Source organism: Gadus morhua, chromosome 14, assembly GCF_902167405.1.
Source record: "Gadus morhua chromosome 14, gadMor3.0, whole genome shotgun sequence".
NCBI lineage: Eukaryota > Metazoa > Chordata > Actinopteri > Gadiformes > Gadidae > Gadus > Gadus morhua.
Window position 1 is genome coordinate 29,371,258 of NC_044061.1, and position 25,457 is coordinate 29,396,714.

Consider the following 25,457-nt stretch of genomic DNA (forward strand, 5'->3'; position numbering starts at 1 on the left):
CTAATCAACCAGTCTGAAGAGCACAGGAAAAATACTGATAGCTGGAAGCAGCTATCAGTAGGTTTCCAGTAGGTCACAGCATATAGCTGCTGTGACCTACTGGAAACCCTCAGGTAAATGATGACATAAGGTTAACAGTCAGTGTAATGTGTCAACATAACTAATCTTATTGTTTTGTATGTTATTCTCAATTTGTAAATAGATAATTAACATTTGCATGAAAGAAGGATAGTGACTTTTGTTCATCCCTTGTATGGAGTATCTCATTATGCGACATAAGGTACAATAGACCGGTAGATGCAGGGGCCCCTAAATTACTGTTCGCCTGGAGCCCCCAAAGGGCTAAGATCGCCACTGATAATGTGAATGGGAATATTCTATAAATATCTTGATATCATCTTTCGTCTCAACACTTCTGCTGCAGCCGCTTAAAGTCTCACTCCGAGAACCTTAAAATATGAATCAATCCATTAGTATGAAAATATCGTCCCGGTGGCGGAACAGGGCAAACAAGGTGTCCTTTGACATCTACGTTTCGAGGCGATTGCAACAGTGCCACACATGACCATATTTGAATATGTTTCGGGGTAGTAATTAGCTGTCGATTTTGGAGGCCTTTATCAATAATGACCAGCTATAGATTTGCCTCCCGATGGAGATTTTTGACAAATTACATGTTAATTAGCATCTACACGTTAAGCTGAGTGTAACGTGCGCGTTTGGCTGAACCCAAGTGCACAGACTGGTGACGAGCGTGGAACAGAGTCAATAGTTTATTTCGTAGACAGGCGAGTAGTCAGACAAGCAGGGATCAGGAACCAACGGGGTAGTCAGACAGGCGGGGATCAGGAACCGGCAGGAGAGTCAGACAGGCGAGGATCAGGAACCAGAAGGAGAGTCAGACAGGCAGGGATCAGGAACCGGCAGGAGAGTCAGACAGGCGAGGATCAGGAACCAGAAGGAGAGTCAGACAGGCAGGGATCAGGAACCGGGAGAATAGTCAGACAGGCAGGGATCAGAGAGCAGGCAGGAGCGGTGGTAGGTCAGGAGTAGAATCGCGGGAAAGCACTGTGAAACACAAGAGACAATCTGGCAGGGAATGTTTGGGAGGAGAGGACTGATATAGGGGAAACACAGGTGAAGGTGGTTGGGTTAATTGGGAGTGATCAGGGTGGCAGGCAGGTGAATGAGAAAACCAGGGGCGGATCATGACACTGAGTCCAATGAGATCAAGCTCGCCCTCTTGCTACACCGAGATCATGTCCTAGACCTAGGTGTACCATGTAAAATACATGTTACCATTAGCTAGAGTGTCATGCTTGGTGTCATTGGACTCAGCTCAACGTGTAGATGCTAAATAGCATGTCATTTGTCACAAATTTCTATCGGGAAGCAAATCAATAGCTGCTCATTATTGATTAAGGCCTCCAATTTCAACAGCTAATTACTACCATTAAACATGTTCTGATATGCTCATGTGTGGCACCGTTGCAATCGCCTGGAACCGTAGATGTTGAAGGACACCTTGTTCGCCCTTTTACGTCACCGGGAAGATATTTACATGCTTCTGATTGACTAATGAATTGATTCAGCTATTCCCCCAGAAGTCTGGGGTCAAAAGGTCAAAAGGAGACGCAAAAAACGTGCTGCCCACATACCGTTCAAAATCCACCCAAAATGTCCTAGAAGCATCCCAAATAAAAATGATATTATTGGCCATTTTGGCCAACGGTTTGAAAGAAATAATATTTGAGGGAATATTTTTTTGTTGTTGTTTTAGCAGCGAAATGCACCGTGTGCGTGTGTGTGTGTCTGTGTGTGTGTGTCTGTGCGTGTGTGTGCGTGTGTGTGCGTGCGTGTGCGTGCGTGTGTGTGTATAACACGCTATTTTATGTTGAAATGCGACGTAATCCAGTGTTCACGAAACGTACACTGTCAACGTATGCTTTTGGCGACTGGGTTGACTCTCAGATATACGTGTTTCTAACAAGATGATATCATTAAAAGTTACATAAAGTAACAGTTTAATAACACAAACGCAGGAAACACGTGAGCTGCTAGTTTAGCGAAAGCAGCGTCCCTAACAACCTGACGTCGTTGAAACATGCGAGCGAGCCGATCAAATCCTAATAACTATAAAACTAAAGATCAGACACAATCACTGACTGAAGATTATGCAAGTAAAAAGTATATTTCTCGCTAGAAATGTTATCAGAAACACGTTTAACGGTGAATCGGTCCTAAAATATTGCATTTCCCATTCAGATAATAAAGATTAATAAAGATCATACACATTCACTGACTGAAGATTATGTAAGGAAAATGTACATTTCTCGCTAGAAATGTCATTAGAAACGCGTTTAATGGTGTATCTGTCCTAAAATATTGCATTTCCCATTCAGATAATAAAGATTAATAAAGGCTACACCGTGTTCCGGAGCCGCGGGGAATTCTGGGAATTGGGGTTGTCAGTTGACAAAAGGGGCTTTTGTTAACTTGTTTTGTTGTTACGGTGCGGCCACACCAAACGCGTTACTCGCGTTGGATAACGCGAGTAACGCGCTTAAACTGACGCTTGATCATTGTGTGGTGGTTCAACGCTTCCAACGCGTCAACGCGCCAACGCAGCTAGATGAGTCCATGTCCATGCAAGTGAACGGAGCGTTCCCTCTTCGTCATAACTATCAAACCAAACATCCTTCACATTCACCGAGCGAACATTATGAAAGTAAAATGCACATTTCTCGCAAAAAATGTTTCCATAAACGCATTTAATGGCGTAACTATGTTACTATTTCCACCCAGAATAAAGATAGTTGTCGGCCGTGGCTGCGCTGGAGTCCGAGGTAGGAAACCCAAACGCCGCCGTGTTTGGGTGATAGAGTTTAGATCGGGTTAGATTAAATAATCTCTGATATAAATAACAATAATCGGGTTAAATACCTTCACATGGTGTGTCTGGTGTGTTTCCAGCATTCGTAGTGTTGATCAGGAGAGAATTTGTCCGCCAAGACGTTGAGGTTGCTTAGCATCCAGAGACTCTGTCCATGCAAGTGAACGGAGCGTTCCCTCTTCGTCATAACTATCAAACCAAACATCCTTCACATTCACCGAGCGAACATTATGAAAGTAAAATGCAAATTTCTCGCTAAAAATGTTTCCATAAACGCATTTAATGGCGTAACTATGTTACTATTTCCACCCAGAATAAAGATAGTTGTCGGCCGTGGCTGCGCTGGAGTCCGAGGTAGGAAACCCAAACGCCGCCGTGTTTGGGTGATAGAGCTTAGATCGGGTTTGATTAAATAATCTCTGATATAAATAACAATAATCGGGTTGAATAACTTCACATGGTGTGTCTGGTGTGTTTCCAGCATTCTAAAAATGTTTCCATAAACGCATTTAATAGCGTAACTATGTTACTATTTCCACCCAGAATAAAGAAAGATGTCGGCCGTATGCTTCTGTCCAAGCTCACTACTCTCTGCCAGTGACGTCGGGTCACTGGCAGAGAGGACGTTCAGTCATTTCTGAACTCCGGGCGTTGGTGCGTTGGGTGCGTTACTGCGTTTACGTGCGTAATTACGTGCGTCTGACTCGCCTAACGGCCCCAACGCGACGCTTCAACGCATGTAACGTGTCTACGCGCCTATACCAATGGTTCCCTATGCAAAAATGCCAAGTTTGGACGCCCCTAACGCGAGTAACGCGGTTGGTGTGGCCGTACCGTTAGAATTAAGTGGGGTTAATGGGTTCGGGATGTTATGTGGTTGTGTGTTGTTCTATTAACATTGTTTGTGTGTTCATTGTTGTCGACACCATCACCAGTACAGTACAGTACAGTTATATGCTCCTATAACGGCTAGCCGTTGGGAGTTGCTGGACCGGCCCAATTGTCGATCCAGCGATGAAATTCATTCATCTTCAGTAGTAGATTTCGAGGAGAGGGTTACTGATCCCACCTGCCTCTAGTCCTCACAGGACGTGAGCTAACAGTCAGGGTTAGGTGCCTTGCTCAAGGACACCTCGACACTCAGCTAGGAGGAGCCGGGGATCGAACCAACAACCTTCAGGTTACCAGCCAACCCGCTCTACCTCCTGAGCTACTGCCGCCCCCACTACAATAAAATTTGCGATATTTCAACGACAAGCAGGTGAAAGATATATTTAGCCGTCTAGCCCCATTGACTCCCATTCATTCTGGACTCGCCCGCGATCACCCCCAGTGGATGTCTACTGGAACTACAACCAAGATCGGTACAATGGGGCGTATAGGGAGTGCCCAGGCTCTTTGTAGACGGGCTCTGGTTCTACTAAGCAGCGGACGCTTGGTGGTGACGTATTACGACGTGATGACGTATGTACAAGAGCCTACCGTGGCCAGGCCACAGTTGCGATTGCCTAGTGTGAGTACAGGCCAGAGAACAATAGGGGCCAGTTGAGCACGGTTAGGTGTGAAAACGGCCAACGGCCACGGCCAGATGGCCTGAAATTGGCTTTGTGGCCTTACTTATCTATTCAAATGCAAATGTACTGGCTGGGGGAGGGGAGGTGTGGCAGAGAGAGAGCGATTGAGAAACAGACCATTTAGTATTCAGTTCCCAGGCAACTTCTTCTCATGAGGCAGGAGCTGACCACACAAACATGATACTTTTAAGACTAAGCCATACACAAAGTATCAAATATATTAAAGAATAGCAAATCATTAAGCTTGGATGAATGAAATAGTATTTTTTTTTATTAAACAATGAGTGAGACAACGTGTGTGTGTTTGTGTGTGTGTGTGTGTGTGTGTGTGTGTGTGTGTGTGTGTGTGTGTGTGTGTGTGTGTGTGTGTGAAATGCATTATTTATTACTCATTACTTTTGTAATGCGTTACTGCCCAACACTGCAAACAACCAAATTACTTGGGTTTTAAATGAGTGTATTAGAGTTTATTAGAGTATAGAGTACATTGACATTCAGTAAGTCAGTAAAAAAATAAAACAAAAAAATACTAATCAACGTCTAATCAAAGTCTAATCAACATTCACAGCAGATTCTCTTAGCAGGCTCACTGCATTTCCCACAGACAAGTCGCCTACATGACTCACAGACGTCACTAGTTTTGTTCCCACTACATCTGGCGATTTGACACTTTTTCCTTTTGGTAGGTGGGGAAGGAGTTTCAATCAGAAGTCGCCTACGTGCCACTGGTGCTGCCACTGATGCCACAGTCCTGGCCATTCTCTGAGGCGCACACAGCTGTTTCACAAGCTCCAGAATAAATCTCTTTCTGGTCATGTTGACGTCCATGCACTGTTAGTACAGAATGTGTGCATTGATTGTAGCCAGGTCTAGGATGTTGTAGAACACAGCTACAGGCCAACGCCTGGTCCCTCCCTTTACTGAATACAAGCGTGCCATCTGGTCCATAACCTCAACGCCATATTTAGTGCTGTTGTAGTGGGAAACAGTTTCGGGCATTTTCTTGGGGCCATTGTCAGTTGAAACTGTCTGGTGCATTGTGCTGAGGAGGCTGACGTTTTTGCGTGGTTTTCCCTGGTAAATGGTGAGTGTGGCTTCCCCAGCCCTCAGCACCTTGGAGGAGAATCTTTCCATCTGTGCCTTTGTACACGGGGGCATCTCTCGTCTGATTCTATTCATTGTGCCAACAATGGTGGTTTTGTGCGCCAAAAGAGTGTTTGCCAGTGACAACGAGGTAAAGTAATTGTCTGTCGTTACATTTCTTCCTTTCTCCAGGAATGGCTCCATCAGACGAAGCACAACATTGTCTGATAAGTGCTGTCCAGATGGCCTACTGTTGTCTTTCCCTAGATAGGGATGGGCATTCAACATGTATTTGGTTTCAACATCAGCGGCTACCCAGAATTTGATGCCACATTTATCCGGTTTATTTGCCATGTACTGTGTGAAACGACAGCGCGCCTTGGTGGGGAACAATTGTTCACCAACTGTTATGTTCTCCCCAGGCGTGTAAGAAGCAGTGCTGTTTTTCACAAATCGATCAAATGTCTCTGATATCATGGCAAATTTGTCCTCCAGAAGGCGGGCAGCCCTTGTGCTCTTGTCATCAAAGCGCAGATAGCGCATGATATCTCTGAAATTCTGGCGAGACATTGTTTCCTTGAAAACAGGATTTCCCATTTCAGCAGACCAGAAGTCCTCCAGTTTCTGGCTTTTCCCGCCGGCAATACCTCTCAAATAAACGAGACCAACAAATGCTTTTAGTTGGTCCATTGTCGCATTGAACATATCAGCATTGTTTCGGTCAGCTTCGGCCTGAGTATACTTTACAATCTGTTCCCACATTTCCGTGTCAAGCAAACACAGTAAACTGCTCAGTGGATCTGTGATATTTTCCTTGGCGCGAGGTGTGGGCCCTGGAGGTTCTCTCATGACATTGGCCTCTGTTGCTCTGCCTCTCGAACGGCCAGGGGGTTGTTCAATCCATATGGTACCATCTCTTGCTTTCTCTTGCATGGATGGTGATGTCTCTTCCATGGATGTGGTCGCCTCAGGTTCTGATTCTGAACCTGAATCAGATTCTATAACAGGGCCATCATCAGCTCTCTCATCATCACTCTCTAGCTCGCATGCCAGTTCCTCTGCTTCTCCATCAGATTCCCCCTCTGAAATACTCTGTAACTCGACCAATATTTGCTCTGGCGTCCAGTGCCTCTGTCTGCCTCTGCCTCCAGGATGCATTGTAAAAAATGGATGCATTGCAGAGACACAGACTGCTCTACTAATTTATAGCTCTTTGTGTCTCAGGGAATGCAATTATCATAACAGCCACACCCACATTGTCTATTGTCTATGCTAGGGTACTTACTTATCTATTCATTCAAAAAGAACGTAACAATTTGCATTTGATAGTATAACGCCCACCAAGTTGCGCCGCAATTTTTTTATAACAGTAGAACAGGTAGGATTCAAGTGGGTTCCCCGTACAGTAGGGTGACCAGAAGTCCTCTTTTGCCGGACATGTCCTCTTTTTGAGACCTAAAAATGTGTCCGGGCGGAATTTCAAAATTGTCCGGGATTTTATAAAAGCCTGAAACATGTTGGGGTCGTTCACAAACTAGTTAGGCTACGCCCTCGATCCCCTACTCACTTCTATTCGCTTTGCATTGGAAGTGAGAAGGGGGAGTGGTGAAGAAGAGCCTTCGGATTGCATGGTTTGATTGTAGAGTTATCCTCATGTTTTGTATTTATTTTTTTACTATTATTGTTTTATAGGGACAAACAGCATTGCACTGAATGCCACATAAATATTGTCGAGTGTTGGGCACCGCACGCGCGGTGATTTATAGGAACAATAGCGTACGACACACACACACACCGCTCCGCGGGGGGGTGTTTTGTGTGTGTGTGAGTCTGGGTGTCGCACGTACGCTCCCCGGGACCAACCTAGGTCGAGACCCACTTGTCTCCGTGAATCGTCGGTTTCACGGAGGCGCTCGGCCCGGCTCGGCTCAGTCTTAACCCGGTCCGACCCAGGTCACTCTGTTAAGTCCCTTCACAACAGTTACTTTAATACGAATTCAGACCTGGTCCCCCCCCCCCGTTTGGCGGGATCACGGTCTCTCTCTTTCTTGGTTAATACGAAATAATGATGTATCTTTTTGCCTTGTGAATTTTAACAAAATCTCTTTTACGCCTCTGCCTTGTCACCCTCTATACACGTCAGTCACAATCAACCATTGCCTGTACAATGCGCCACTTACCGTGAGGGGATCAGCTGGGAGAGCGCGTCGTTCTGCTTTGCCTGTGTCGAGGAGTCGACAGGGAAAAGGACTCGAACGATTGAGTTTACCTACTACAAATGTAGTCAGGTAGATTTATTCTTAGGTCCAATAAACACAATCACTTTTACAACTGAGTATAGATTTGAAAAGAAAAGATAGTAAAATAAGAAGAAAATAGATGAATAATGGCTTATTAAAAGTACCAACGTTTCTCTCGGGTGGATTCCAAGGTTGGGTTTCTAAGTCTAGGTACCAACGTTTCTCTCGGGTGGAGCCAAGGTTGGGTTTCTAAGTCTAGGTACCAACGTTTCTCTCGGGTGGAGCCAAGGTTGGGTTTCTAAGTCTATGTTTAACAACGTTTCCCAAGTGGAGCCCAGGTTTTAACGTTGACGCAACTCTCGTGCCCCAATACACCGCACGACCCCGAGAGTTGCCTTTGTTTAATCACGCTTGTGACTAAGCTAGTGCTAAAGAAGATTCCTATTAAAAGTACCAACGTTTCTCTCGGGTGGAGCCCGAGGTTGGGTTTGTAAATTTAGGTACCAACGTTTCTCTCGGGTGGAGCCCGAGGTTGGGTTTGTAAATCTAAACTAAAAAGAAAATAGAGTCTGAACCGAGCGCTACGGTGCCAGAGTCCTTAAGATAAAAAATCTATTGCTATGAAGGCCACTGTTTTTTGGAAGCAGAAGAGCAGGGCAGAGCAGAGGAGAACACACGACACCACCACACCGACAGCAGAGAACCAAAAAGACCAACGACCAACGAACTAACTGAGCTTTCTCTGCAGATTTCCCTGTTTTACTCTCCTGATAACAAAAGATCCTTTGACAAACATCCCCGAGTTTCCCCTATTTTGCCCGAGGGGCAACACAAGAAGCTTGAAGTTGTGCACATGCTATCATGTGCCTAGTGTTCATACATCATGGGGTCTAAAGGGACACAGGTTCTTTGTATTCTTCCAATGTTTCTCCACAAGGAGACATGTTTAAGCATTCAATTTACTACATAAAAAAGGTATATAATGTAACCAGTTTGCTCTATGGTAAGACATTTTAAGGCACACAATTTTAACACATAAGAATATCTAAAGTAAGCAATTTACTTTCTCATAAGAGGTACACAAGAAGTTATAAAGAAACCAATTTTCTTTATCATAAGATATATGTAAGTACACAAGAAGTTATAAGGTAACCAATTTACCTTATATTTGGATACATGTTAGCACACAAGAAGTTATAAAGTAACCAATTTACTTTATCTTAGGATATATGTAAGCACACAAGAAATTATAAAGCAAACAATTCATTTTATCGCAAGATATATGTAAGCACACAAGAAATTATATGGTGACCTTGTTGACAGTATGGTGTCACAGCATGATTCTGGAGTGATTCTGGAACGGCTAGGTGCATCAATATAGTGAGTCCTATCGGGACACACGTCAATATATAATTATGTTTTTGCACGTTTGTATCATTCTAAATCCAGGGAAAAGTATAGGCCCTTCCAGCTAATTCCTAGTGATCGGTCTGAGACTGAGCCAGAGAACGTTCGTCCGGGGTTCAATCCCCACCGAATTAGTGTTTAAGGAAGGAATACTGGAGAAATAAAAAAAAACTTTTCATGTCATTTATTTTCCATTTCTTTGAATATGCTAAATTGACTGACCATAGTATTTTTTCTCAACAGAAGTGGTCAGTGGTCAGCAGGGATCACTTCAGAAGTGAGGGGGACAAATTGTTCAGAGGTCTATTGAGTGATTTATCATACTCTCGCATTCAGTTGCAACTCTCCTTAGTGGCTACATAACCACAAACAGCACAGCACCAGGGGACCGACTTTAGTTCTTTAAAATGATATACTATCAAACTCTAAAGTCAAAATCTAAAGCTGCCAAACTCTGGTTGAGTTGACACAGAATGACCCTCGAGAATCTACAGGGTAAGTAGCCAGATAATTAAGTGCCAAATGAAAATACTGAACACGAAAAGTTCTGTGAAACACCATTCCTTTCAAATTATCAGCACCAAAATGGAATGGAAGTGATAAGGTAACAGTGTAATAAGCAACATAATTTAATTTAATGGCAAGAAGTGACAAGTGAAAGTGACAACAATAAACATATCGACATGAAGATGTAGCTATTTTACATTTGCCGTCGTCAACTATGACAGCAAAGATGTGCGAAATTAATCAAGACTAAGACCAGCGGTGGCTGGTGATCAAAAATGTTTGTGGGGCACAGTAATAGACCCTAATAGTCTGGGGTTCCCCCCCCCCCCCCTAATTTTTTTTGAATTAAATAGATTTGATTTCCTGTATTCTGATGCATTTTCGTTATGGCCACTACCTATTTACCTACTATTCATTCAGATTCATAGCCTACATCCTGACTTGCAGGGCCTGGACAAGCTTACACTGCATATACAGACCTACTTATGGCCATTCCAGCAGCCATTGCTATTTTACCCATTGTTGTTATTCTGATATTGAGACAAATCATGATCACTATCCTATAGTGTCCATTTTTGGTGAGTCTCAATGTCTACTTCAAATGAAGTTAGAAATATGGGACAGCTGCTTCATTTTGTTTATATGCTACAGGCCGAAATACTAAATTAATATGTAACTTACTTGCTCCACTGACTAAGACAAATGGTATGAACTATACCTGCTTTCTTTAAAACACAAATAATGCAGTAGTCAAATAATATATGCAAATAAATAATAAACAAAAAATCTCTTTGAAATTAAATATAAACTACATATTTAAACATCCATGTCAGTATTTACCTTTTGAACTAAGGGAATCAAAGGCTACAGGCTCTCCTGACTATATTACAAAATAATATTTTCAGTTCTAGATTTCTTTTAGACCCAAGTAGAAACAATAATATAATAAAAATGAAATAATGGTTCGATTAACTAAAAAGTAATAAAGTTCGATGTTGATTATCCTCTACAGTTAAATAATTGTGATGTTAATATTTGTGGTCCTTCTTTAGACCATGGGTGACATCTGGCCACATTTGTTATTCATTTATTAGACTATGTGTATTTTTCGAACTTGCATTCCATTTTCCATGAAAGCAATACTGGGTGCCCCCAGACATGGTGTTATCACATGTCAATCATGGTCTAGTCACAAATATGTGCAAAACAACCGTGAGCACAAGTTCTCATGGTTGTTGTGCTTACTTCAGAATAATATAAGTTAAAAAATATTTTGCAGTTCAACAACTCTTAAGAGTACAATTTATCCAAAAAGTTACTCAAGGAAATGTAACTGTCACTATCACCTCTGCACCTAGCAAGCGATTTAACATAGGTAACAGTTAAAATGAGTCATCATTTAGTTAAACAACATGCAACAGCATTACTCAACTTACACGGTTTGTTAGGAAAAAACAAGGTCAAGTTTTTTGCCTCTTGGCTGCTGGTTTGCTGAACATGCTTGAAACCGATCTGAATCAACGTCTCTGTGATTGAAATTACAACTAGACAGCGGTGTTTGCCACCTGGCTCCGCCTGCTCATGGTGCGTTCATAGGCGGCTCCGAAAAACGTGTTTACACGTGTTAAAAATGAATTGAATGGTTGTAATGGCTGTAAGAAGTGCGGAGGACAGAGGGAACAGATACGGGAAGTGCAGGGGACATGTCCCCCGCGTACCCCCGCGTCCGCTACTGTTGGGCAAAATAACCTGCTGAGTACATCACATGTACATTATAAATATAGCTAACTCCTACCCTAGCTTAATGAGCACATCACATGGCAGTCACCTTACAATATAGTCAACTTTTAACACATAACACATACATGAGAATATAGTCAGGTCAAGGCCGGAGCCGAAGGCCCCATTTCCCAGGCTGGCAGATGGTGGACACTCAGACAATGCACCAGTCATCCTCAAGAACGGGAGAGCCACATTAATTTATCACAACAGGAGACACTTTGAAGCTCTCCACCGTTACCTGCCCATACCAAGAGCCTGAGAGCCACATTAAATTATCACACACGAGACAGTTCGGGGGGCACTCCCCGGTTTAATTTACCACACAGGAGACATTTTGAGAGCTCTTCCCCGTTAGGAGGAACCAAGAGATACCCCTGCCCAGGGCCTGAGAAGCCACATTTCGGGGGGGCACTCCCCGGTTTAATTTATCACACCGGAGACACGAGGAGCTCTCCCCCGTTAGGAGGCATACACAGCAGGGCCTGGAAGCCAAGGCCAAGCAAAAACACACAGAACCACACACACCTCAAACGCACACACCTCATCAGGAGGAAGATACAGTATAAGACTGTATCACACAGAGACTCTTCACCTTCTTCTGAAGCAGACCTTCCACGGAGGCGAAGCTCCGGACGAACCATCAGCGCTGATTAGGGACTTAGACATATTCGATTTCTCACGCTTATGACTCTGTATAACCGTTGCCACTTTACTTAATAAATCCAAGGTCCTCGTGCCGACAGACTTTATTACCTCTCCGTCTCATTTCATCTGGTCCAGTAACTAGACAGACCGTTTTTCCCTTCACTACGCCCATGGTGGTCAGTGGTGAGTTTCTTGGCTGCCTGCCGCGAAACTCACCTGAATGGAATTCATGTGGCTGCAATTTCCCATGCAGTGTCTTTGTCATTGTAACAAAGGCTTATCAGTAACATTAATATTAACATTAACTTTACGACTTTTACGAACTTTACGAGTTTTTGCAAGGTATATTTGGGTTATATTGTAAGACATATTTATTGCATAAAAAGTAAATTGTTAGGCCTAATTTCTCTGATATAAAGGAAATTACAAAAATGCCAACGGCAAGAATTACATGATATACCCAGGACGCGAACTCGGGTTGCCCGTATTGCATGGCAGATACTAGACCACTCGTCCAACGGCTGGTTCACAAACTTGATGGAATGCATGGCTCTTTTTCTCTTAGCCACACCCACAGTGTCTATTGTCTATGCTAGGGTACTTACTTATCTATTCATTCAAAAATAATGTAACAATTTGCATTTGATAGTAGCAAATTATATGTTGCAATAGTTTGAACAGTGTGTCCACTCATTTTTATATCCTTCTTATAATTATATTTTATTTATTTATTTTTAAATTATATTGATAAAATAAAAAATACATAAACTTTTATTTATTCTTTTTTTAATGTCACGCAATCGACCTGCACTACTCGTCCGTCTGTCCGTCCGTCCGTCCGTCCGTCCGTCCGTCCGCCTGCCTGCCTGTCTGTGTATATCTACCTATAGATATCAATCTTATTCACTTCAGAATGTCCCCTTGCGACCTCTGCTGACAGAAAAAGAGCATTGAATCCTTGGAAAAAAAAACAATTACACAGGAATGCATAAAAAATGCTCTATAATAGCTTTCCCGGTCTGAAAAAAAAAAAGTAGGAACACAGGGTGGTACAACGGACATATTTAGGAAAAGTCAAGAAAGTAGGGATTTGGAACGTGATCGAGTGCAAAGATATATTTTATTTTAACTCACAGGGGTCATTTGACCCCTTCGACGGCTGTTCTAGTGTTAAGGTGGTTGACTCTTTTTTCTTCGCTGCGTTCTGCCTTCTGGTGTTGGCCTGGCCTAGCCTATAACTATACATGTATCTATTTTTGTTTTTCTGTTTCGGGTTAGTAACACACAAACACAAATGCCGTTTATTTGTTTATTCCTTTTGACCTTTTTCAGTTTTAAAACCAAATCAGAAAAACCAAAAAACAATTAATGTTTTTTTCTGATTTAGTTTTAAATCGGAATATTCAAAGAACGAACCATACACGGATTCTCCTAGTGACAGGATCATTCCATAGACAAAAATCTTTCCATATAACTAATTTAATTTGGATAGTCATTGCACAGCTGTAACCAAGTATTCTCATTATAGCCTAGTTATATCCTAGTTTTGCATATTTATTTCATGTGGCATCTGTATTTTTATGTAGGCTACAGCATCTGTATTTTAAATTTAGCTTATATCTTATTTTTACCTTTTGCTGAGGTGGTCACTGTATTAGCCTACTGTATAGGCTGTCTGTATTTGTGTAAGAGTTATTTGTATTGTGTAACCTGCTGGATTATGAAAGTTAGTTTGGGGTAAATAAAGTGTGTGTCTGTCTGTCGGGGAAAATGCCGTGAAAAATGTACGCAGGGTGCGTTCAGGATTAGGACTGATATAGCATATGTCGGCCTAGGCCTAATCAATCGTGTTTTAATATTTGAAGAATTCATATTAGCCTATTCTTTTCGTAGGCTACTCTGCTGTTGGCCTTGATGGGGAGATATTTTTTTGCTGCCATGCACAAATAGTTGAGACATACAACAACTTCATTTTGTGGAGTTTATCGCGCAAATTTGCCCTCGAGAAGAACAACCAGTAGTTCGACCTATAGGCTAGCAGCTACTACTACTGGTGCAGCAAGAGGCAACACTAGCCTACTGTATTTAGGTGGTGATATTTAGCTGGCTCAGCTAACCCCTAATTTTACAAAATGGCTCGAAATAACTTTATATTAAGTTTAAATTAAAAAAATATGCATTTTATTTCACACCTGGGCTGCTATGTAGCACACACCAGGGTCATCAAAATGTATTATTAAGTATCACGCCTGGCTTCAGAAAATGGGTTACATATAATACCAAAAGTACGATAACATCATTATATTGATATATTAATTAATCCGTAAATCAAACGATGTTAATACATATTGTCATGTACTGATGACGTCAGCACGTCAACGTTGTAACGGTCATTCTTGACGGAGACACCATGAAGTAAAGTATGGTAAAACTTGGCTCTCAGTGTGTGCGTGATTCAATTCAGTTTCTAGGCATAACATGCCATTAGAAGTGTAACATTGGCGACGAGGATAACCAAGCTCGTGTTGGGCAAAATAACCTGCTGAGTACATCACATGTACATTATAAATATAGCTAACTCCTACCCTAGCCTGATGAGCACATCACATGGCAGTCACCTTACAATATAGTCAACTTTTAACACATTGATGAGCACATCACATGGCAGTCACCTTACAATATAGTCAACTTTTAACACATTGATGAGCACATCACATGGCAGTCACCTTACAATATAGTCAACTTTTAACACATAGCACACACATGAGAATAAAGTCAGGTCAAGGCCGGAGCCAGGGCCCCATTTCTCCTCCAGGCAGATGGTAGACACTCAGACAATGCACCAGTCATCCTCAAGAACGGGAGGGCCACAACAGGAGATACTCTGAAGCTCTCCCCCGTGAGGAGGAACACAAGAAGATACACATGCATATACTAGTGCCTGGGAGCCAAGGTCAAGCAATAACACACAGAACCATACACATCTCAAACGCACACACCTCATCACGAGGAAGATACAGCATAAGACTGTATCACACAGAGACTCTTCACCTTCTTCTGAAGCAGACCTTCCACGGAGGCGAAGCTCCGGACGAACCATCAGCGCTGATTAGGGACTTAGACATATTCGATTTCTCACGCTTTATGACTCTGTATAACCGTTGCCACTTTACTTAATAAATCCAAGGTCCTCGTGCCGACAGACTTTATTACCTCTCCGTCTCATTTCATCTGGTCCAGTAACTAGACAGACCGTTTTTCCCTTCACTCGGTACTAGTTAAATCTGAAGTGAGTTTAGTTCGTCTACGAGATGGAGAACAATAATTCTAACGTGCCGAAGTTTGAGTGCTACAATGAGCCTGCTAAGCTAGGATCTCGCTGGACACGGTGGCTAACAGCGTTTGAGCTGTTCGCAGACGGCAAAGGATTGATTATGGCGGAAAATGTGAGCGATAACACTAAAATTCGGAGAAGGGCATTACTCTTGCATCAGGCTGGGACCGATATGCAGGATGTCTTTTTTCACTCTTGAGGACTCGGGAGGTTCAGAGGACTATGTCAAGGCAGTGGATGCTCTGAACAACTACTTTGTGCCTCAGGTGAATACCACGTTCGCGCGCCAATCTTTCTATCAAATATCACAGAACAATGGGGAGACTGTACAGCAGTTTGTAACGCGTTTGCGGGAGACGGCCAAAGACTGTGCTTTTGGGGCTGACACAGCTAACCAGCTAAGGGATGCTGTACTGAGTAGATGCACTTCGGAATATGTGCGGAGAAAGTTGCTCGAGGAGGGCTCGGCATTGACTCTGGCAAGAGCGCTGGAGATCGCTGCACAATGTGAACGTGTTGAACAGCAAATGGCGGCCATGCGTGTGAGTAGCACGGAGGCTAAAGGCACTGAGACTGTAAACCAGATAGCCAAAGGAAAATGGGCGAATAAGAGCCGAAAACGTGATGGAGAGGAAAAAGGGAAAGAGAAAGTGTGCTTTAGATGTGGGCACGGAGACCACTTTGCAAAAGATGAGAAATGCCCAGCACGTGGACAAACCAGAAAATGCAATGGTAAAGACCACTACGCCAAAATGTGCAAATCTAAAGCTAGCAAGGGGTCAGTGAAATATGTAGACTCAAGAAAGGAAGAAAAGCAGGATAATGATTTTGCATTTGTAGTACGTGATAATAGCTGCATTGACAGACTAACATTTAATGTGGGAGGTGTAGACCTAGTGATGTTAATTGACTCAGGGGCTACGACCAACATAGTAGATGAAAATACATGGGAAGGATTAAAGAAAGAAAAGATACAGTGTAAGTCATTCAAGTCAGATAAAAAACTATACACATACTCATCAAATGAACCACTACCAGTGAAGGGAGTATTCACATGTGAAGTGAGGATAGGGAAAAGGGAAACAAAAGCAGAATTTACAGTAATAGCAGGTCAGGGAGTACCGCTATTAGGCCGAGAGACAGCTACAAAGCTAGGTGTGCTAAAGGTGGGTGTAGATGTAGCAGCGGTTACTGATGTAAAGGCAGAGGTTAGAGGGAAGTACCCAAAGCTCTTCACAGGGGTGGGTAAACTCAATACCAAGCAAATCAGGCTGCACATCGACGACAATGTGGAACCCATAGCACAACCACTGAGACGGATACCATTCCACCTGAGAGAGGCGGTTGACAAGAAAATAGAGGAGCTGCTGAGAATGGACATTATCGAGAAGGTTGAGGGTCCAACACCGTGGGTAAACCCAGTCGTAGTAGTTCCAAAAGCAAAAGACACTGACATTCGTCTATGCCTAGACATGAGAATGGCAAACAGAGCTATTATCAGAGGAAGATATCCGATCCCGACAGTTGATGAACTGCTACACGATATGAATGGCTCAGTTGTGTTTAGTAAGCTCGATCTAAAATGGGGCTACCACCAGATGGAGCTCACAGAACAGTCAAGAGCTATAACGACGTTCGCCGTGAACAGTGGAACATACCGCTACAAAAGACTCATATTCGGGGTCTCATCAGCGAGTGAGCAGTACCAACACGAAGTGGCGACGGCACTGGCTGGCATCGAAGGAGTGGCCAACATATCAGACAACATCATCGTCCATGCACCCGACTGTGAGACACACAACAAGCGACTACACGCCGTACTGGAGAGACTAGAGAAATGCGGCCTAACCTTAAATGGTGAGAAGTGTCAGTTTGAGATGGACAAATTAGTTTTCATGGGCATACTGTTGTCAGAAAAGGGAATAGGACCCACAAATGAGAGAGTGAGAGCACTGGTCGAGGCACGCGAGCCAGAGAATGCATCAGAGGTCCGCAGTTTTCTGGGTTTGGCTGGGTACAGTAGCAGATTCATACCCCAGTTCGCTGCCATCTCAGAGCCGCTGCAGAGACTGACCAAGAAAGATGTGCCATTTGTCTTCGGCCCTGAACAGAAAGTGGCATTCGAGTCACTCAAGAATAAGTTAGCCGAGGCAGGCACGCTGGCATCCTTTGACAAAGATGCCCCGACAAAAGTGATAGCTGATGCAGGGCCAGTGGGCATAGGAGCAGTTCTGATACAGGAGCAGCAGGGAGCTATGGTGCCTATATGCTACGTGAGCAGGAGCCTGACAGACTGTGAAAAGAGATATTCCCAAACGGAGCGTGAGGCCCTGGCACTGGTTTGGGCATGTGAACGCCTACATCCGTACACATATGGCAAGAGGTTCGACCTGGTAACAGATCATAAGGCCCTGGAGGTGATCTATAGCCCCAGTTCAAAGCCATGCGCGCGGATTGAGCGTTGGGTGCTCCGCCTCCAACCTTATGACTTTCAAGTAATACACATAGCCGGGAAATACAACATTGCTGATCCTCTGTCTCGTCTCCTGGGGGAGACGGCGAAGAAGACGACACATGCACACGGAGCAGAGGAGTACGTGCGCTTCGTGGCGGTGCAGGCGACGCCCAGGGCGCTGACTATGAGGGACGTAGAGAGAGCCTCCGCAGAGGATGAAGAACTGTCTGAGGTGAGAAAAGCAATTCAGACGGGCCGATTTGATAAGTGCTCAGCTTATGCCCGTATTGCAAATGAACTGTGTACCATTGGGCAATTAGTGCTGAGGGCCGGGGGACACGGATTGTCCTACCACATGCTCTACAGAACAGAGCGTTAGCCTTAGCTCATGAAGGACACTTAGGCATTGTAGGGACAAAACAACATTTGAGGGGAAAGGTGTGGTGGCCAGGAATGTATGGGGCGACAGAAAAATATGTCAAATCATGCCATGGGTGCCAACTAGTGGCACGGCCTGACGTACCAGAGCCATTGCGGCCAACAACCCTCCCTGATGGACCATGGCAGGACATTGCCACAGACTTGTTAGGTCCATTGCCAACAGGATACTCCATCCTGGTAGTTGTAGACTATTACAGCCGTTATTATGAATACGAGGTCATGCGATCCACCACGACAGACAAAGTGATAGACTGTTTAGAGAACATCTTCAGCCGCCACGGTCTGCCTGTCTCTATCAGATCTAACTGTGGGCCACAGTTCTTGTCATCACAGTTCCAGGACTTCTGTCAGGAGAACGGCATACAGCACGTGAAGACGACGCCTAGGTGGGCACAAGCGAATGGAGAAGTCGAGAGGCAAAATGCGTCGATCATGAAACAGATCCGCATCGCACAGGCAGAGGGACTGGATTGGCAGAAGGAACTACGCCGATACGTCACCATCTACAGATCCATCGACCACTCCACCACGGGCAGGAGCCCCGCCGAACTCCTGTTCAATCGGAAGCTCAGGGGAAAGTTGCCAGACATCAGTACACCAAGGAGTGACCTCGAGGCCAGAGACACTGATGCTGAGTGCAAGGGCAAGTCCAAAATGTACGCTGACGAGCGGCGCGGAGCCAGACTGTCCCCAGTGCAGGTGGGAGACAAGGTGCTTTTGAAACAGGACAAGACAGATAAATTCACAACAACATTTAACCAGACACCTCACACGGTAGTCAGTAAGAACGGTAACAGTGTGGTAGTTGAGTCACCCACAGGAGCTCAGTACTCCAGAAACACCACACATGTCAAAGTGTACACACCAGCTCAGCAGACACCACCACCTGGTGGAAGTGAACCAAAGACAGTGAGTGAGACAGTAAACACGCCACCAGAACATGTTGTGACGTCCACACCAGAGACGCTCGCTCAGGGGTCAACACCATGCCGACCTCTTACAGTGCAGACGGAGCGACCGCGCGAGAAGTGAAAATGCCCCAGAGATTCACAAGCTTTGTTATGAAGTGAATGTGTTATAGTAATGCATATGTTCATGTGTATGTTCAATGAAAATTAATGCACAATGCTAGAGGACATAAATGTTTATTTGAAAAGAACCAAAGGTTTATTCTGACAGAGAATATGTTGATTAGATTCATTATATGGTGAGTGTTCAAGTAGCCAAACTGATTGTTTATGTGAAGGGAATATTAGAGTTTTAATCCAAGTAAGGGGGGGATTTCATGTACTGATGACGTCAGCACGTCAACGTTGTAACGGTCATTCTTGACGGAGACACAATGAAGTAAAGCATGGTAAAACTTGGCTCTCAGTGTGTGCGTGATTCAATTCAGTTTCTAGGCATAACATGCCATTAGAAGTGTAACACATATACCGTTCTTTTACTTTTCAATAGCCACCATAAATTGGCTAGGCTACATAGCCGATAATCAGCCGACAGCCAGCATCCAGCCAGCTGATATCAGCTAGCACTAGATAGAAAAAAAACACTCTGTAAGTAACATACATATGTGAAACATTCGCCCATTTCTTGTTTTGACATTAACTCACTAAAACTCTAACTAGTGCATTAAGCAAAAAATAGCCTTACCTCCACGTTGCGGGGACAAAAGGAAGTGCCGAAGTGATTCAGAAACTGCCGTAAAGAAGTACCTCTGACAGTGTGACGTCATCGCATTTTTTGAACACCTTTTTAGAACAGATACGTGACCTTAAAAAATGCAATATACAGCTGAGTTTATTATTTTAGCCCCACCTTTTGAAATCAACTTTCAAATTACTTGACAAAAAATTACATCGTGAGAAAAGTGGATTTTGAGGATAAAACCCCATAGGCTCCCATTCATTCTGGACTCGCCTACGAGCGCCCCGCGTGGACAGAGATTATTACTGCAACCATTCGAGAAAACCGGAACTAACCAGCGAGTGCCCATTCTCCTCATATTAGACATTCTCTGGTAGAACAACACAGACAACACAGTTGACACGTTACTGACTTTGTTGCTTATTTGGAGCAACACATTTTTATATTTCCGCGCGTGAGCTAGAACCCCAATTTTACCCTCCCGGACCCTGCACACATTGGTGGTTTATTGGGTTTTATACAACGGGGGGCCTGAATCCAGCGATCTGATTGGTTCCTAACTGTTGTATAATGAGCGTATACATAACTGCTATGACGCCCAATCATTTTGTGAAAGTATCACTCCGCGCCTTGAAGTGGAAAGTGTCAAAGAATACAACCATGTTTTTACTAGTGTGTGTGTGTGTGTGTGGAGTCATTTTGCCATAATTTTAACAGTTGCATAAAATAAATAGCAGAGTTCACTGAAGCCCAAAATCGGCGAGTGAACTGCTCCATAGGATAAATTGCCGGCGAACCGCTCTATCGGAGCCTTCTCTCGGAGGGACGCTAAAGTGTGTTGCATAGCGACCGTCGATGCATAGCGGCAGCCAGGAGGGACTACTTTTTGGTAGTCTATAATAAAATGGCTACTTTGACTTTCTTGGTTTCTTTTTAAATGTAGTGTGTCTATGACTTTCGTTTCGCCATAACAGTAATCGTTGTATAAAAGCAATAGATCACTTCAGTCAGTGGCATGTGCTCATTATACCACTGTGAAGGGGGTCGCCGGCCCTCTGCTGCGCGTCGGGGCCGGACAACGCCCCTTAACAGTGGTATAATGAGAACATACCACAGCCTGGCGTGATCTATTGCTTAATCATTCTGTTGTAAATGCGACGGCTCCGCTGTTCCAGGGGGGGGGGGGGATCTCCACAGAGATAACGCAGCGATATGATCATGGGCATTCTTGACTAGCAGACTTCAAACTTGATAAAGTGAAATGTGAGAGAGAAGGTGATGCAGTCGTATTAGACAAAGACGTTGAAAGATGGTGCGATCTACGACAGAGAAGCAAATTATTCTAACACCCGTTCGTCTGGGTTCAATCCCCACCGAATCAGTGTTTTAGGAAGGAATACTGGAGGAATAAAAAAACCTTTTAATGTCTTTTATTTTCCATTTCTTTGAATATTCTAGTATTTATTCTCAACAGAAGTGGTCAGTGGTCAGTGGTGAGTTTCTTGGCTGCCGGCCACGAAACTCACCTGAATGGAATTTATGTGGCTGCAATTTCCCATGCAGTGTCTTTGTCATTGTGACAAAGGCTTATCAGTAACATTAATATTATATGATATCTAATATTAACTTTACCATATTTATTATAGAAAAAGTAAATTGTAAGGCCTAATTTCTCTGATATAAAGGAAATTACAAAAATAAGCCAACGGCAAGAATTAAATGACGTACCCAGGACGCGAACTCTAGTCGCCTGTATTGCAGGGCAGATTCTAGACCACTCAGCCAACCGAGGTTTTACAAATTCTATGGAATACGTCTGAAAACGTGTTGAGAAAATATCCACGATAACAATCTAGGCATATCTCAATTAATTTAATTACTTTATTTATTTTCATCATTTAATCTTAAACCCTTAGTGAAAATAGAGGCTGTTTGTACTTAATATATTATGACAAAATCGTGAGGACTAGGCTTGCGACACGCACACACGTGGCGCTCGCGCGATCGTAGCTCATTAGCGCCACCTAGTGATCATTATGTGCAAATGCACAGCCTCTCATTCAAATGACTTAGGGGTCATTTGACCCCTCTTGTGGCGCTAGTAGTAAGTAAAAGTGGCCCGGCGTCCCTAGTGTTAACCAGCAATAGACTGTCTAATTACATAGCCTTGGTTATGGCCGCACTTGAACCTTATGGTGATTTTATTCGTGAACTATTTGACACTGGAAAGACACACAACGCGATTAGTACCACTCTAAAGCAATCTGGTGCCCCGAAGTGCTCCGTTATGACGGTGAGGAGGTTCTGTGTGGAGCACCACCTTCAAAGAAGAATTCTAGTTTCCGATTTAGTGGGAAACAATAAAGCTGGCCATTGTAGAATGCGAGAGACTCGATGGAACGTTTGAAACGTCTTTATATGTATTTTTATTTATTTTTTAAAACAACCTCTTGCCTACAGAGCAAGCGTCTCTATCGATTGGGCCACGGCCACGGTGACCACACTGTTGTAACTGGATTTACTAATCTATATATATGACGTTACAACTAACAACAAATGAGAGGAGAACTCCTCCAAGCAGATCTGTGCTGGCTGAACTGATTTGGTCTGCTTGTCTTGTTCAGCGATTGGGCGCAAACACTTCAAATGCATTGGCTGAGAGAAAAGATGGGCGGAGATTATTAGCATACTAGAGAAACGCCGTATTTTACGCCGTTGTGATGTGCACAAACGCAGCGTATTTTACGCGGTTTGATGTTCAAAACGGCGCTTTTTACGCGTGCTCTTGAAAGGCTTAATTGTGGCGTAAAAAGCTACGCTTTTTTGCGCATGACGGCGTAAAATACGCAGTTTTTCTACATTTTACTGCGTTTTTTAGGTGATACGCGTCTAAATTATGCCGTTTTCTGGCGGGGATGGCTTGCCATAAAAATGTACGTCTACTCTCGATGTCTGGATAAGTTCGTCGCCACAAAGACGCCTGCTGCCCTACGTCGCCGTGAGAACGCCTGAACTAGGTATGTGGCCACAAAGCGCTTCAGTGTGATTTTATGACTTAGTTTAGGATTTACTAGTGTTTTATACAACCAGCACATTTATATCCCTTTGAACAGCAATGTATAATGGTGTAGGACAGATAAAGAGTTGTTTAAATGTAGGCTATTTTGATGGTGCCTGTTTTGATACTGTTATTCACTCTCAAAGTAGACCTATTATTGTTTTAGTTGAGATAATGAATTGCTAATTTGTTTGGGTAAAGCGCTTCAGTGTGATTTTATGACTTAGTTTAGGTTCTATTTCATCCTTACTGACCGCCAGAGGCGGTGCTTAAAGCACTGGATCTCCACCTCGCGCATGCGCATTTCGAGTACCTAATACCAACATTGTCACCTGTGACCCCCACGTGACACCGGGGAGGCTATACCTTCCGGTGTCATTAGAGGATCTGTTCCTTTACATCTTCTCGCTGCGCAGGTACCGTATTGAACCTTTGTTTGAGAAAGGAAGGAAATTTGTTACAGCTGGCTATGTGCAGCCTCGTGACCAAGGTCGGAGCTGCGGGTAACCCGTCCTCCAGAGGCTGTGGCTAGTTTGTACAGATATTTAGTGAAAAAAAGTAATTATAAGAAGAGTAGCCGGCGTATGTTTGGGGGGGCAGTGTGCTCGCTCCTGCTCCCAGCACTCGTTCGCCTCTTTGCTCTGTTATTGTTTGTTGTGTTAGCCGTTAGCTTTGCTCTGTTCTAACCATCAATTAATTATTTACTTACAACTCAACTACACCGGTGAGGGCAGTGCTCTCGCTCCCACTCCCAGTAACGTTTTTGTTTGGTTTCCCCCTTTTTTAGCAGCAGCGCTTACGCTCAAGCTAATTAATATTGGTCGATTTAATTTTCTGGTGAAGGAAGTGTTCTCTCTCCCGCTCCCGTTAACGCCGCATTTGGCCCTTGTTTGGTTGATAATTAGTAGCAGCGATCACGCTCAGGCTAATTAGTTTCGATTTTTCAATTTACTGGCGAGGGAAGTGCTCTCGCTTCCGCTCCCAGTACGCTGCCGGTGGCTGCCTCCATAATGGCCCACCTATGTGTCGCCTGTGCGGCTCCTCTTGAGCCTGAGGACAACCACGACAGTTGCCCTCCTTGCCTCGGTATCGAGCATTTGAGGGAGAGCCTCACAGACAGCGCCTGCATGAACTGCAGCCTCCTGTCTTTGGTGCTCAGAGTGGCTAGGCTGGCAGAGCTGGAGAATCGGGCAGCAGCCAACGACCCCTCTGCCTTAATGAGCCTCCCTCCCAATCAGCCCGGTCGTTCGGGGCGGCAGCTGCATGATGGGGCTGCGGCTATGGGTGCCCCCCCCCAAAAAGAAGGCAAGGGGCTGGCTGCTAGGGTGGACGGATTGGTGTCTGAAATGGAGCAAATCCGGTCCCTCCTCCTCACCCTTCAGCCTGGGACTGGTCAGGGCCTGGCGGGGCTACAGCCTGGCCCTCCCTCCTCCCAATTCGACGATGCCCTCTCTCTGGCGGCTTCGGCTAACCACTTTAATGAGGTTATGACAGAGGGCGATGCCTCCCACACATTGGATGAGGCCTCCTGCTCCTCTGCACAAGGCTCCCTGCAGGGGGCAGCAGACACCTCCATGGCAGCCGTCCTGCGGGCCGCTCTGGCTCACCTGCAGCTTGATGCGGCGCAGACGGAGTCAGTCCAGGCCAGCGCCTTCTTCAGGCGCAACCCTGTCCCGGCCACATTCTCCGTCCCTCCTTCAGAGGAGTACTTGAAGGAGCTCCATGCTTGCTGGAGGGACACTTGGGCCCTATCCCACTCAACGTCGGATGCCCGGACCTTGGCAGCCATGCGGAATGCGGCACAGGTTGGCGACACAGCGGCGCGCATGGGTCGTATTGGGAACTCCCTTTCCCACCTGTTGCTGGGTCTTTCGACCTCTTTGCAGCAGGCCCAGGTCGAGCCGTCGCTGCAGAGTCTGAGTGACGCCTCTTTGCAGGCTTTTGCCCTCATGTCGAGGGAGTTAGGGCGCACTATGTCAACCCTCGTGCAGACTCGCCGCCAGGTGTGGCTTGCGCAGTCGCCCCTGACAGAGACATGTAGGAGGGTCCTTTGTGCGGTGCCGATGGAACCAGGGGAGCCCTTTGGGTCAGACGACCTGGAAGCACTGGAGGTGGCTGCCCGAGCTAGGCAGACCAGGCAGCAGCTGTCCGGTCTAAATAGGAGTGTGTCCGCTCCTAGCAGGCCTGGGGGCCCCTCGGCAGTCCCCCAGCGGCGCTTTCAGCCATCGGATTACTCCGGTGGCCTACGAAGGTCTCAGCGGCCTGCGCAACAGCCCACGGATGGCTTTCGGGCCCCCGAACGCCTACCTTCCTGGCAGCTCCGTGCCCCACAACCCAACCGACGCCCCCCCAGAGCCTCAGGAGGCCGGGGGGGCAGGCGCTAGGCCCTCG